This window comes from Anser anser (genome assembly GCF_964211835.1).
Source record: "Anser anser genome assembly, contig: HAP1_SCAFFOLD_73, whole genome shotgun sequence".
NCBI classification, from domain to species: Eukaryota; Metazoa; Chordata; class Aves; order Anseriformes; family Anatidae; genus Anser; species Anser anser.
This window is the reverse complement of record NW_028154151.1, coordinates 252,785-268,558: the sequence shown is the minus strand read 5'-3', so window position 1 is coordinate 268,558 and position 15,774 is coordinate 252,785.

Sequence of the window (15,774 nt, the reverse complement as noted above, 5' to 3'; positions counted from 1 at the left end):
TGGGGCCTGCGTCTGGGGGGGGGTGGGAGCTGCTTGTACACTGTTAGGGCCTGCCTTGGGGGAGGGGTTGGGGCATGTGCCTTGGGGGCATGGGGTTGGGAGCTGCTTCTACGCTGTAGGGGTCTGGGTCTTGGGGGGTTGGGGCTGTTTGTACACCTTTGGGGCGTGCCTCTGGGGAGGATGGGGAGTTGCTTGTACACCTTTGGGGCCTGTGTCTGGGGGGGGGGGTTGGGGCCTGTGCCGGGGGGGTTGGGAGCTGCTTGTACGCTCTAGGGTCCTCTGGCAGGCTTTGGGGCCTCCCTTTGAGGGGGGCAGTTGGGAGCTGGTTGTACACCTTTGGGGCCTGAGTCTGGGGTGTGGGGGCTGGGGCTGAGGCCTGGGGCCTGGGGCATGCATCTGGGTGGTGGTGGGGGGGGGTCCAGTTCATGGGGGGGGTGGGTTGGGAGCTGCTTGTGGACAGTTGGGGTCTGCATCCGGGTGTGGCTGGGGCCTGCTTGTAGACTTCTGCAGCCTGTGTCTGGTGTTTGGGGGCTTTTCTGTAGTGTTTGGGGATTGCATTTTGGCTTTGGGATGTGTCTAGAGCTTCTGGGGCCTAGCTGTAGTGCTTGGGGCCTGCGTCTGGGGCTTTTCTGTAGCATTTTGGTAGCGTGTTTGTGATTTGGGGTCTGTATCCAGGGTTTTGCCTTTTTTGTAGTTTTCAGCTTTGTGTCTGTTTCTTTGTTGGTTGCCTGGGGTTTGGGGTTTGGATCATTAGTCAGTGTCATTAGCGTCGGGGGGTTGATATGAAGGGTTAGGGTTGTGGTTAGAGTTGTTAGGGTTAAAGAGAATAAGGATTTTAGGGTAAGGGGATCAAGGTTGTGGGAATAAAAATGTTTTTGCACAGAGTTACATCGTTTAGAGGGAAGGAAGGTGGTATTGATATATGCTTGCAGTGATAAGAAAGCTTAACAGACAACCTTGTAAAATGCAGACAACCAGAATCCTTAGAGCAATTGGGTGGAAATCACGGTGTAAGAAACATTACCACCTCAAAGAGGAAAACAGTCAAGAAAAAAATAAAATTGACTAGTAACAGGCCAGCAGCTGTGTATTTTCTGTGAAGCACTGGATAGATTGTGAACATGGATTACCCAGTCAATGGGGAAACTGGGGAGGGTCCTGGTCACCGAGAGGAAAAAAAAAATTATATAAACTGTGTTATGGAACTAGTAGGTGGCTTGTGGGACGCCTGCCATTGCAATCGTGAATAAAAATGCTACCTCACTGAGATACTTGCCTGAGCCTATGGTATTGGTTACAGAGTGTTTCTAATAAGGTGTTAGGGTTTTAAGGTTTCAGGGCTAAGGCACTAGGGTTGGGTTTCAGGGTTAGGGTTTCCAGGGTTTAGGGTTAGGATTTTAAGGTTGTTAGGGTTGGAGTTATAAGGGTTAGGGTTTGGGGGTTAGTGTGTTAAGGTTTTAAAGTATTTTGTGGTTTTAGTGTTGATAGGGTTTTTAGGGTTAGGGTCTTAGGGTTTTAGTTATGGTCAGGTATTTAGGGTTAGGGTTTTAAGGTCTTATTTTTTTTTTTTAAGGTTAGGGTCTCCAGCGTTAGGGCTTTGAGAATCTTTACGTTTTGGGTTAGGGTTTAGAGGGTCTTAATTTTTAGGGTTAGGGCTTTTAGGCGTAGGTCTAGTGTGGTAAATTTTATCGGGTTAGGACTGTAAGGGTTTTTAGGGTTAGGGTTTCTAGGGTTTTTTGGGGTAGGGGTTAGGGTTAGATCCGTGGGAGCCGTAGTGTTAGGGGTCAGGGTTCTTAGGGCTAAGGCCCAATATTAGGGTGGAAGGCCAAACTAAGGGGGGAGCCCCCCCCAAAATTGAAGGGTCGAAGCCCCAATTTAGGGGAAGAAACGTCAAAATTGTGGGGTCCCCCAAAATTGGGCGGAAGAGCTCTTAATATTGGGGGAAACCCAAAAAAGGAGGGTGGGGGACTCTAAAATTGGGGGGACCCCCCAAATTGGTTGTGTCCCCCCCCAAATTGGTTGTGTCCCCCCCAAAATTGGTTGTGTCCCCCCCAATTAGGGGAGGAACCCCCAAAATTGGGTGGGCGAACCCCCATATTGGGGGGGCAGAACACTTAAACGGAAGTGTGAAATTCCAGAATTGAATGTGGACCTCCCAGAACAGTCTTCAGGGGTTTAGTGTGGTAAATTTTATCGGGTTAGGGCTGTAAGGGTTTTTAGGGTTAGGGTTTCTAGGGTTTGTTGGGGTAGGGGTTAGGGTTAGATCCGTGGTTGCCATAGCGTTAGGGGTCAAGGTTCTTAGGGGTTAGGCCTAATATTAGGGCGGAAGGCCAAAATAAGAGGGTGGGAGCCCCCCCCAAAATTGAAGGGTTGAAGCCCCAAGTTAGGGGAAGGAACGTCAAAATTGTGGGGTCCCCCAAAATTGGGCGGAAGAACTTTTAATATTAGGGGGGAACCCAAAAAAGGAGGGTGGGGGACTCTACAATCGGTTGTGTCCCCCCCAAATTAGGGGAGGAACCCCCAAAATTGGGTGGGCGAACCCCCATATTGGGGGGGAAGAAGACTTAAATGGAAGTGTGAAATTCCAGAATTGAATGTGGACCCCCCCCAGACCTGGGGAGGAATCCCCAAACTTGGGGGGGACCCCCAAAATTGGGGTTAAAGCCCCAGATCCCGGGGAGCTAAGCCCCAAATTAAGGGAAGGAACCTCAAACATGTGGTGAGAACCCCAACATTGGGGGAAAGAACCTTAATATTAGGGTGGCAGGCCAAGAAAGGATGGTGGGGGCCTCCAAAATTGTGGGGGGCTTGGAATTGGGGGGAATCCCCAAAATGGAGGGGGAACCCCAAAAGGGGGGGGGGCGAAGCACCAAATTAGGGGAAGGAACCCCAAAATTGCGGGGAAGAACTCTGAAATGGAGAGCTGAAAACCCGAAATTGAGGGGAAACCCCCCAAAACGGCGGGAAAACCCTCCATAAACACGAAACCGGTAATGTAACAGAGCAAAAAATGGCGTCCTACGGCACGCTGCGAGGCTCAATTTTCTGGGGAGTGCTGGGAAATGTAGTTCTTGGCCACCGGGTTTCCGGGAGTCCATATTGTTTTCCCAGAGCATGCCGGGAGATGTAGTTCTCGGACACTGGGCTTCCGGGAGGCCATGTTGGTTTCCCATCTTTGCTAGACTCCGGGTGCTCTGGCTTCACAGAGAAACCCCCAAACTGAAAAATGTACCTGCTAATATATTGGGCTCTAAATGTAGCCCTGGGTTAATTGAATAACAATCCCTGGGTAAGACTGAAGTGCAGGAGGGGTTGGCTACGGTTTTAAGAGCCGGTTTGCAGAAAAGGGATTTCCCGTTAAGAAATGGCATATACTGATTGTTCTCTTCCTTGCTCTGCCAAGACCTGAAGCACATCTTGGAAGCCAGGCAGAATCCGTGGAGCCAATGGAGTTCTCAAGCTCGACTTCAGCTTCTTCCCAGCTAGAAGACGCAAGGACACGCCGGCTGAGTTCCACAGGCAACGCGCCCGTATCTGTAGATGAGGATTTAGAGATGCTACTTTGGGAACTCTCAGACGGCATACTGGAAGCCGAGCTCGACTTGGACCCAGGGAAGGATGAGGATGACCTCCTCCTTGAGCTTTCCAAGATGATTGATGATTGAACTGCATAGTCCTATGGTATATTGAAAAAAAAAAAAAAAAAAAAAAAAAGAAAACAACTCTTCTTCTTGTTGGATACCCTGAGGTGATCCTTTTTCTAACTGAGGCTTTGCAATGAGACTTAAAGCACAGTTGGAACTGGTAGAAATTGGCAGGATCTGCACTCAGTTGTCCTAAGTTTTCCTGCTGGTCAGAGTTAAGGTCTTGTGCATGGTTCCGTAACTATAGGTGGCTACCTTTGATATCAAGAGGACAAAGCACTTGTTTCTTTTGGCACAGAAAGATGTCCATCGGCACGCTGTGGTGGCTGTGAATTGACGTAGTGATGGAGCGATGCTCTGAAGGCTTAAACGGAAAGCTTCTTCCTTCCGCCCCCCCTTGGCACAGCTCGATGTTGGGCACATTGTGAAGCCTGGGTGTTCTGATTTCTCGGACAGTTGATACCCAAATCCCGGAGTTACTATGTCAACTCTTGACTTTTATTTGTGTATGCCATTGTTTTGACTGTAATCTTTTCAGATGATGAAGCTGTAGGGGCGGGAGGGAGCAAAATAATTATTCTAGCGTTGTGGACCAAACATGCTGCCAGGAGTGGTGGTGGTGGGGTCAGCCCACCCGGCCTTACTTTCAATTATCAGGGATGATAAAATGGTGTGAAAAGCAGCAGCTCTGCGATACGGCTACGCTACCCCCACTCCCTTCTCTTGTGCTGTACCAAAGTTCCCCCAAGCTTTGGTTGGTGCTTTTTGCTGGTGACAGTAGGACTCCAGGGCGAGTAGTCAGGACTCTCCTGCAGTAACTGGGTCAATTAAGGGTTGGTTTAAGTGCCTCCTGGTTTTTAAAATTGCTCCCCTGAGCTGCTGGCTCTGCTGCCTGCTACAGCAAATGTTCGGGTGCCATCAGCGTCGCACTTGGGCGTGGGCACTGACCCTGCGGAGGAGAGCTGAGACACGCGTGTGTTGTGTACCCTGCCGCCAGTGATCGTTTTCCCCTAGCAGATCTATTTTGAATCATTTCCCTAAATTTTAGAGGAACTTTAGGCTCTTTGTGCTATGATTTGTGAAGCTGTAGGGGCCCTCAGGCATTTGCTGCTGGCAGAGGAAAACCGCTTGTCGAATTTGTTGTAAATACTTTCTGTTTGGACAACAACGCCTGTGTGTGTGTGTGTGCGTGTGTGTGTGTGTGCGCGTGCGTGCTTTGACGACCCCCTGCGACGCCCCAGCTCCGCGAGGGAAGCTTTGAAGCGGCTCTGGGAAAACCTCTGCGGAAGAAACTGCTGCTGGCGACTTGCGGAAAACGGACTCCACAATCAGTGAGATTGTAAAGTAGGTATGTTTATTCAGCGCTGGGCAGCACGGGAGGTCGTGGGCATGAAGATTGATGACTCTTCCTCGTCACCGCTAGTTGACCTCTTGTCTTTGCACAGACTCAGTTGCTCCTTGGCTCTTGTCCACCTGCAGGACCAGTTTCTCCCAGTTTCTTAAGATAGGCTCGCTCTCTTATTAGGAGACTGACCTTGGTAAGGGGCCCAAGGCTTCTTGCTTTAGTTAATTGGCACAATGCACCATAGTTAGCAAAGACACTAAGTAGCATCCTAGTTTAATGCCGTCAGCGCTCTATCTCTACTTGATAAGATTCTCCTAACTCCCTCTCTCACTGGAGCCCACGCAGCCCTCCGTCCTGCCGAAGGACTTCACGGGGACTTCTGCCGGCTCCGGGTGCCCGCACACAGACAGAAATGGCTTTGAGAGAAAACAATCAGGAGGAGGAGAGCTCAGAGACTGCGGCCGGCTTCGGCCACCTTCCCCTCGCTTTCCCTCTCCGTGTTCAAACCGAGCACTGTTCTGCCGTCAACCTTCGCTGCCTCTGCCCGCGGCGCTGGGCTTTCGCGTGTGCCATTGCTCCTCTACATATTTTATCCTTCCTTTTGTAAGGAATGGTCCAGCAATTCGTGTCACTAAGGGATTTGAAGGGTTAACATCGAGGCCCGGGTCTAGGTGATAAAAGAACAAAGGGGTTTTTAGGGAAAAGTGCTGACTACTGCAGGGGATGTTGCTAGAGTTTCTGAAATCCGGCGCAGAGGCTCCCAAACGAGGAGGAAGGGGGAGATGAAGGACAATTGAAGGACAAAAGCCTGGGAGGAAGACAACCAGCATTCAGCCCGAGCAAGCCCCGAGAGACCACCAGAGACTGATACGCAGGCGCCCCTGGGAGGGGTTTCGGATTCCGGAAACCAATTCTAATAACCCTGCCTCTTCTCGAAGTAGTAATGAATATGTATTAGCCTGGGAGCATCAAAACCAGCCGCCTTACGTAACAGGTGTGCGTCCTGGGGGAGCAGAGACTCCCGGCGCACCCAGCGCTGCTTGCTTGCCTCTATTCGTTTAATAAATTGTAAACTTTGATTGTAATCCTATTTGGATTTATAACAGCCATTTATAACACTTTTTATATTTGTATTTTATTTAAGGCTGTCTTGCCCCCCTCCCCCCCCCAGCCTCGCTGCTCACCAATAAAGCTGGCGCAGGGACTCCTGCCTGCGACCATAGAGACGCGGTCCTCCCGGCCTGCTAGAGCGGCCCCCCACGCTCCTCCAGCATCCCAGCGTCCCTTGTGCGCTCCCGCCCGGCCTCAGGGGCTTCCGGAGGCGGCCCAGCAGGGGCGGCGGGAGCAGCGAGACGGCGGCAGCCATGGCGTACCGCGGGCAGGACCAGAAGGTGCAGACGGTGATGGTGCAGCCCATCGTAGCCTTCCTGCGGCCGGGGAGCGACGGGGGAGCGGGTGGGGGGCGGCCCGGGCCTCAGGGGTCTCGGCCCGGACCTTGAGGCCTTGTCCCGGGGCCCTGGGGCCTCGTTGCAGGGTTTGAGGCCTTGTCTTGAGGCCTTGTCCCGGGCCTGGAGCTCTTGTCCCCGTGCTGAGCCCTTCACGCAGTGCCCCAGAACCTCATCTTCCGCTACCTGCAGAGCGTGAGTAGCGCGGGGAGAGGACGGGGAGGGGATGGGGATGGGGATTTGGAGGGGGTGGGGGGAGCGGGGAGGGTCCGGGGATCTCCCTCGCTGAGTTTTCGGCTCCCACCCGTTGCTCGGGGCAGGTTTGTGGGGAATGGAGAGCTGTGCGGCGTGGTGGTGGGTACAAGGAGCTGCTGCGCAGCCCGGCGTTTCCCCCTCGTGTTAACGGGAGTGGGATCGTGCAGCCGGGCGTGCAGGAGTGTTCCCTTGTGACTGGAAACGTGTCCTTCAGCAAACGTGTAGTATTCACCCAGTCATATAAGACTCTAAAATGTCAGACTGTTAATTGAAACTGCCCCTGAGAGTTGCTCCTTGGAGTTTTTGGGAGCTCTAGCGGCTATGGTTAGCGGGTATTTCTGAACACACGAGAGAGAACAAAACTGCTCGCGGTGTTTGTGTTCCAATTTACTCTCCTCCTTCGTTCTGCAGAGCTCGAGGATCCAGGTGTGGCTGAGCAAGTGAACGTGCGGATAGAAGGCTGCATCATCGTGAGTGTCAGCACGACCCCACGTTACATCGTTAGTTTGTTTTCCCTCATTCACAATCCTATTTTTTCTTGTCAAGAAAAACTAGCCCAAGGGAAAAAAGAAATCGTGCTTCTCTAACAATTAGTCTTCGTTGTCCAGCCTGGGTCAGCACAGCTGACGATGGTTCGTGTTGTTGCTGAACTAATTGCCACTGTTGCCGATTTCTAGGGCTTTGACGAGTACGTGAATTTGGCGCTGGACGACGCAGAGGAGATTCACTCCAAGGCAAAATCAAGGAAACAGCTGGGTGTGTCGTGTGTCTGTGCAACCCGAGTGACGCGCGGTCTGAAACCTGCCCGGGTGAGCCTTCTAGGTAGCAGCACTGAGACGTACCAACCGTGTGACGAGCCTTGCTGTTGAAGTTCAGTGAGCAATTCCTGGCTACATCTCTGTCCCTGATGATTTTTGAGCTGCTGATTTTGCTGGATGAAGGAGAATCTGTCCCTGCCTGAGACCAGTTCTGGTCTTTGAAACGTGTAATACCAGGCGGCCTGCACTCTGCATGATGGGCAAAACCCTGCTCAACCACACAAAACACTTTCTGAAAACACGAGATTATTCTCAGGTTCTGGGCTCTCTCTAATCCCCTCTTTCCCTTCTCTTTGCTGCAGGCTGGATCGTGTTAAAAGGGGACAACATCACTCTTCTACAGAGCGTTTCTAAGTAGAATTTGCCATCCTTAGAACAAAGGTGGCTGCCGTGCTGCGGAGTGACTGAGTGCCAGGGGAACGCGGCCCACTGGTAGATAGGAAGTTATTTGTAACTGGGGTTGCATGCTGAGGTCAAAAGTCTTTCCTTTGTGGGAGCGAGTTGTTTGTAGCTTGAAACAATACGTGATGTATTTCACAAATAGCCATTTTTCACATTAACTGTAAATGTAAACCACAAATCTGCCTGTTTTCAGTCTCTTCCTTCTGTGAATGGAGAAGGAGGAGAAATATAGAAGCGTGGGCTTTTCCTTTTGCTGTGGATCTGATAAGTTTCGATAACGCTATGTGCTTTCTTGACCATTACATCTGCGTTATGTGGCCAGGGTGGACTCGTTCAGGGCACGGAAGCCCCACACAGTCCTTGAGCTAGCAGGGTGCTAAGGAGGGTGTTGGAGATTTTGCATACAATTGCAGCCCTTTGTTGCTGCAGTGACAGGTTCCTCAGATTCTTTCTAAACAGGGTTTAGCTTGTTGAGAATCTTTTTGGGAGTGTTTATTGTGGATCAGTCAGTAAAAGTATCTTAGTGGGCCCGTGAGGGATTTGGGGCTGTGGTGCAGTAACCCAGTGTTTACAAGTGTTACTGCTATGCATGCTTGTCCAATAACGTCTCCAGATCAGAGAGTGAGAGCGGGCAACTGGTTTGGATTAAATCTGTCACTTCTTGCTGCTTTGGACAGAGCCTGTAGATTAAACCCTTGTGCTGTTCAATAAGCTGGGGTATCAGATGTGTCGGTTGGGTTTTTATCATTTGATTTATTTTTTTTATCCGTTTGGAGATCTGTCTTTTCTATTTAAGTTTCCCCAAGAGAGCTGAGTTGCTTGATGCATCGACCAAAGAGAAGTTCCCCGGCTGACTTGGGACAGCCAGTCCCCTCGTTTTTCTGATCACAAAAAAAAAAAAAAAAAAAAGAAAAAGAAAAAAATCGAAGAAGAAAAATTTTGACTGTAACTGTAACTCAGAAACTAAGATTACCTAAATGGAGAGAAATGAATTTTGATGCACAGGCTGTGCTAGAAATCTGTTAATCAGCATTCAGTTTTTCAAAACTTCAATTTGTGTATCATCATCATGAAAATTAATAAATTCAAGGTGGGAGATCCTTTCCTGAAAGGGAAGGACAGAAATACGAGTCTTGCTGTGGGGCCTACCCAGCGCAGTTCTGCCATTCCGAGAAGTAATACGTCAGGAGTGTCACAGCAGACGTTCCCAGGAAGAAACCTTTGAGGGGCAGCATGACACACTTGATTGGCTAAAGCAGCTTCAGCTGGACAGCCTGCTGCTGGGATGGGTAATTCTAAGTTGTGTTCAAGTTGCTGAGTTCCTTTCAGCATGTAGTAAAGATGTAACGTGCCGATGTCGTTTGGGAACAGGAGGCATTACGTGTCACCAGCAGTGGGCACGTAGGGAACAAAACAGTATCTTACGAGGTCCTCCACATCTGCCTTTCATTTTGTCCTTGGTTTGCCAGCTGGAGCTTTCAGGAGGTGAGGAAGGAGGCTGTCCCAGTGAATAGTTCAGGTGTTGCAGGGTATTTGTGATGCAGTGCTTGTAAAATTTACCTGCCCGCATCTCCTGTTACAGGCAGCCCCCCGTGGGCCCTGTGAGATGGGGAGCTGCTGCCCGGGGTTAGGCCCAAGGTGCCCTGTCAGGCCCAGGGCCGCCCTTCCCCTTCCCCTCGCCCTGCCCTTCCCTCCCGCTCCTCAGCCCTTGCTCAGGCCTTTTGGGCCGTCTGGCCGTCCGTCTGTCCATCCATCCGGCCGTCTGGCCGTCCATCTGGCCCTGTGTCCCTCCATCCCACCGCCCTGCCCCGTCCCTGCCGTCTCCCTAGGGAAGCAAAGAGTCCCTGGGCTGCCTTCAGGGGGGAGGTTCTGCTCAGGAAATTAAAGCTTCCCCCTTAACGGGCGCCTTGCGAGTTATTTTGAGTTCCAACCTTCTGCCTTCCTTTCGTAGCAGTGCCTCTGAGGGGTGCGCTGTAAGGTAGCCATCATCTGGCGCGCTGCTCCTGCGTTTCCCAAAGGAACTGCCTTCGGGATCTGACTAACTCTGGATGCACGCGGTTGTCACCTTAATTTCTCCGTTAGTTTGCTGAAAACAACCCGCTTGGGTGACCTTTGTGTTTGTTTCTTCAAACTTGGATCGAGGAGGTCTCTGTTTCCTTATGTTGATGTTCACGACGAAAGTGCAGAAGGGATGCTTACTGTTGCCCGGGTCAGTCCTGTTGCCAGGATGGGAATGTTTAGCCTACCGGCCCTCTGGTGCTGTTAGGCTGCACTCGGAGTGTGAGCTCTGGGCCTTATTTGGAAAAGACTGCGTTATTTGAGTGTACAAACCCGAGATATTCTGCGGATAGGTGATTCTCAAACCACGTCAGAACCACCGCTGTGACGTGTGCTGGAGTCGGACGCGCGTTTGACTGATCAGGCGGAGCAGGTGAATTGAATTTGTTGCTGGATGGCGAGGTGTTCTGGGGGAAGAGCTAGTCTAAGGAAAACTTCCTCTTACTGCCCCTTCCCATCTCAAATGGCCACTGCCTGGGGAAATTGCTTCTTTATGACATTAACTACAACGTTACAGTGAGGATGAGGAATCATCATTACTCCCATAGTTATTTGCTGCCAGGCCGCAGCGTTGATTTCAGAGATTTAAAAAAAAAAACAACAGGAAAAAGAAAGGAAGTATGTATTCTTTCACATACTCTCTTTTCCCTGAGAGTAAATGTTGTAGCTTCAGCAGTACCCTTCCTCTGGAAACGATTCCCAGTGCCTGCTCAGACACTGGGGAGTAAAATGACAGAACAATGGAGGAGAGCCACCCGATATAAAGAAAGGAAAAAAGGGGTTATGGATGAAGGGAAAGCAACTACATAAAAAATTGGTGCTATCTAAAAATTGGTTAACGGTTTGGGACCTGCAGGTGCTGCCTACACGTGCGTGTGTTGCAGTCGTGCCTGTTGCCACTGCGCAAAATGGAGAGAGCTTCTTTGTCGAATGCAGCATGTTAAAGAATGCGCCATTGCCTGGAAGAAATGCACGGCCTTCCCTCGTGTGGGACTTCTTCCCCATTGATCTGTGGTTTACCTGAAGGTTTACCATAACCTACATAAGTTTCAAAAGCAAGCAAGCAACCAACCAAAAAACAACACCAACATTAAAGAGTGGCAAGGCAGATGCTCATCTGGGGACTCTGACTCATCGGTGACATCACCAAGCAAAGCATTGTGAGCGCTTCGGGTCGGGGCTGCTGTGGCGAGCCTCGCAGCCGGGAGGGAGAGCGGGTACGGTTCGCCTCTGGCGGGTCTGTGTCAGCCCTCTGCCCTGGTGGCTTCGTTAGCAGTGAGAGTTTGACTGCTGTGTTCCCAGCTTTCGCTTCTGCACCGACCGTGTGGCAGAGCCCGCAAGCTGCTTCCTCAGCTGGAAGAGGAAGAGGAGTGACCTCAACTGTGCCGAGGTAAAGCAGAACCGTTGAAAAGATTTGTCAAAGATGCGGCTGGTACCAGCGCAGCCGCTGCAGCTGCAGCAGGTCCTGGAGCATTGGAGAAGATAGAGAGGGGTTTCTTCGTGAAAAGAATGCTGTGAAAGTGTTTTCACGCCAGAAATTAGGAGAAGCGCCTCTGTTGTTTGGATATCCTCTATTGACCTGGCACACGGGCATTACAGCATACCTGGCACACTCTTTGTATTGTTTGTAAAAGAAAAAAAAAAAAAAAGTGTTTTAGGGCAGGCCAAAAACCTGCCTTGGCACTTCCACATCGCAGCAGTGCTTGCAGGCCGTGCATCCTGGATGCCAGGCAAGGATCTAAATCCGATGGTGCTGTTGGTAACGTGAAGTTCAGGAAGCACTTCTGGGTTTTTCTGCTCTTCCATGTGAATTTTTGCCCTGTGAAGGTGGTGTACTGAGCTCTTTTCTTACCAACAAATAGGTTTAAAAGCAGTTACAGCAAGGATGAGCTGTGCTAGCAGGAGGCTCTTCTGTGCTTTGACCATGGGAAGATGAATGGTTTACCTATGCACCGTTAAATATAGTTTGACACCTAGCACACAACACTTGCAGCCTGTGGGGTGCTTTAACAAGCAGGTAAATCAGCGGAGACTGTTTTGCAGCAAGGCTGATGCTGGGTGATTAAAAAGACGGGTCACAACAAGGATTTATGCTGTTCTTTCTTGCTTGTCATCCGACTGTCCGCTTACACTGTTCTTAAAATAAAAAACCACCAAAACGGGGTAAGCATCTTTAATACCTTTATTATAAATGGAAGGCACAAAACAGGCCAGCAACAGAGACTGTCCAAGAGAAAGACTTTGTGCTTTATAAACAAACAAGAAATTACCCTTAGGTAGGTGTGATAATCCTTCCCTAATGCATTTTTTGGAGTGCAAAAATATTTTGTTCCCTTCTTGCTCTTCTCTCCAGGACAAAGGCAGAATAGCCAACTGGAAAGTTAGACCAGGGAGGTCAGTTTGTTCCATACTGAGAAAGACAAGCCTGTAAAACAAACTAGGCAGGTTTTCTTTGGACTAGTTATCTTCCTTCAGCAAAGGCAAAGTTTATGACACTTGTTGGCATGTATTTCCAGACCCCCAGCTACCGTGACTGTAGTGCATCTGTAATTCTTTTGTACAAAAAGAGTTCAAAATCTCGTAACACAAAAACTTTACTAGCACCCTGGAGAAAAAAGAAATCTAAAAATCTTGCCAACTTCTATTACAGACCTGCTGAGTGCACCAGAGTTACTCATTTTTATTCAGGCTTTCAGGGGCTAGTTCAGTTGGTTTCTGTTCAGCACTTGGATCGCCATATTGGCAGATGTCAGTTTAAAAAAAAAAAAAAAGCTTTGGAGATCTTTTTTAAAATGAGACTGCTTTTTATGGCATTTAGGGCTGTGAGGTATCCTTGGTTTTTGCTTTCTTCCCATTCCTTAGACCAGATCCATTCATATCCTGAACAGTGTTCTGGGTCTGTTCAGGAAAATGGAAGGCAACAAGCAAAATGATGAGCTCCTTGGGCATTCAAAAGAGCTCAGTCTGGGAAAGATTTCAAGTCCAACTTCCATGCTAAGGAGCACCAGTAATTTTTAGAAGTAGATGCAGAGGAATCTGCATGGCACTAAGTGTGTTTCTGAAGGTGCTAAAGGTCAGAAGTGACGATTCCTCTCAATACTAAAGAAGAGAAGGGAACCTTGCACTTAACTACTGTTTTTATTCCCTTTGTCAAGCAGTCAAAACCAACAACTAATACGGGAACCCAACTTTTCCCCTCTTTACTTTAGATTTGGGAAAATTCCCTGCCAAAATAATACTTCCTGGAAAATTCACTAGTGTTTGTGTGAGTAAAAGGTTCCAACCTTTTATTATTAATTTGTAAGAACTATTTCATCCGCTTTTGTCCAGAAGAGTCAGAAATAATTTGCACAGAAATGTGCAGCATTTTAATGAAAGGCTTCAGAATCACTCTAATTTGAACTTTATCTGGTCTGGTTGCAGGTTTTATGACATTTAGTGTCTTAAAAAAAAAATCAAAATATCTGACTTCACATCAGAAAAAAAAAACCTGCTTGTGGCTAAATAAAATCTGTTGCAGCTCTGGTCATTGAAAAATCATTGGCTGTTAAATTGGACCTAAGTCATCTTTTCTAACCTTTCATGATCTTGCAGCAATGGATGATGATGGATATATGGATTAGGGAACAGCACGTGATGGCAAACCTGTGGTATTTGCTACAGCGCAGAAAGAAAACAAATTGCTTCCAAAAAATCAAACTAATTCAAAATTCTTGGTATCATGCAGCCATGCCACTGGCAAAGTGAGCATTGCCCTGCCTCTCAAAGCTTGCTGTATCCTTGATCTGCTGTCTTCCTGCTGTTAATTGATTGCAACTCTACGTGTCTGATCAGGGCTACGAGTTGTTCTCGATATGGATACCATACGACATATACTGTGCACGCTTGTGTGTATAGATATGTTTATCCTGTATGCATGTACATATTTGATCTGGATAGGCTGGAGCGATGGGCTGAGGTCAACTGTATGAAGATCAACAAGGCCAAGTGCCGGGTCCTGCACCTGGGGCGCAACAACCCCAAGCAGAGCTACAGGCTGGGAGATGAGTGGCTGGAAAGCTGCCTGGCCGAGAAGGACCTGGGAGTGTTGGTTGACAGTCGGCTGAATATGAGCCAGCAGTGTGCCCAGGTGGCCAAGAAGGCCAACAGCATCCTGGCCTGTATAAGAAGCAGTGTGGCCAGCAGGTCTAGGGAAGTGATTGTCCCCCTGTACTCGGCTCTGGTGAGGCCGCACCTTGAGTACTGTGTTCAGTTTTGGGCCCCTCGCTACAGGAAGGACATGGACGTGCTCGAGCGAGTCCAGAGAAGGGCGACCAAGCTGGTGAGGGGTCTGGAGAACAAGTCTTACGAGGAGCGGCTGAGGGAGCTGGGCTTGTTCAGCCTGGAGAAGAGGAGGCTCAGGGGCGACCTTATCGCTCTCTACAGTTACCTTAAAGGAGGCTGTAAAGAGGTGGGGGTTGGTCTGTTCTCCTACATGCCTGGTGACAGGACGAGGGGGAATGGGCGAAAGTTGCGACAGGGGAGTTTTAGGTTGGATGTTAGGAAGTACTTCTTTACCGAAAGGGTTATTAAGCATTGGAACGGGCTGCCCAGGGAGGTGGTGGAGTCACCATCCCTGGAGGTCTTTAAAAGACATTTAGATGTAGAGCTTAGCGATATGGTTTAGTGGAGTACTTAGTGTTAGGTCGGAGGTTGGACTCGATGATCTTGAGGTCTCTTCCAACCTAGAAATCTGTGATACTGTGTGATACATATGTATGCATATTTGTGTGCTGGCCCCCAGATCACTCATGGTATAAAGCATTGGCCTCGAAGGCATACTCATCAAAATATTTGGTAGATCCTCCATTTTTTTCTAGTTCCCTCAAAATGAGAGAGTTTTTACGCGCTCTCTGTGTCAAAAAGGCAAAACTTCTGATTTCCACTGTCGCTCTCGCTAACTTTCTATCACTCACTCCTCGTGTGTGTGTGTCTAAACACATATGTGTGTATGCGTATGCACATTTGTGTATTTCTGTGCACTGGTGTGTTTTTTGCTGTACAGGTAATAAAGACGGGGAAAGGTTTTAGTGTTTTCTTAATAGGTGAAGAAATCTTGAAGACCAGAGATTGGAACATACTGAATTTTGAATTAAAAAAAAAAAAAAAAGTCAAATTTTCTGGCTGTGGAAGATGGAGCCTCATTTTTGCAGCCACTTTGAATCACGAGTTCATCTCTAAATGCACTGGGTTTTTTTGTTTTTGTTTTGTTTTGTGTTTTTTTTTTTTTGGTTTTTATTTTTTGAAGAGCTAACTAACCCTGGCTGTCTCCAGTCTGAGAGAGTGTTCAGATGGACTTGCTTCCTCCATTAGTTATAAGCTGTTTAAAAGCACATCCTATGTTTGAATTGTGGATGAGAGGCTCCCTTGGCAAAGTGAGGAGGCAAATTCTTCCTACCCCTTTATCATTAATTCACGGATTCAGTGTTGGTTCGGCCTCCAGGAGAAGTTAACTGGAAGTCTTTGAAGATCGATAACTTTGCTGAGGTTGTCCAGGTAGGTGAACTCGAAGACCCACAGTGACTGGAACGTGCTATTTAATGCGTCATACTGCGTTCTGTAGAAGTTACTCGTAGCCATAGTTGATCATTGCCTTGCATGTATGATCAGGTGGTTTTTGAAGAAGTGACTCCCTTTTCAGGCTTCCGGATGTGCTCCAAGGCATATTATTGAGGACGTGGAAGAGAACACTTGCTGACAAAGCTCCTGGCAGCTTTACAGAACTTTAGTTTAATATTGTGTTAGTTCCCGTAACAGCTGATTTCAAG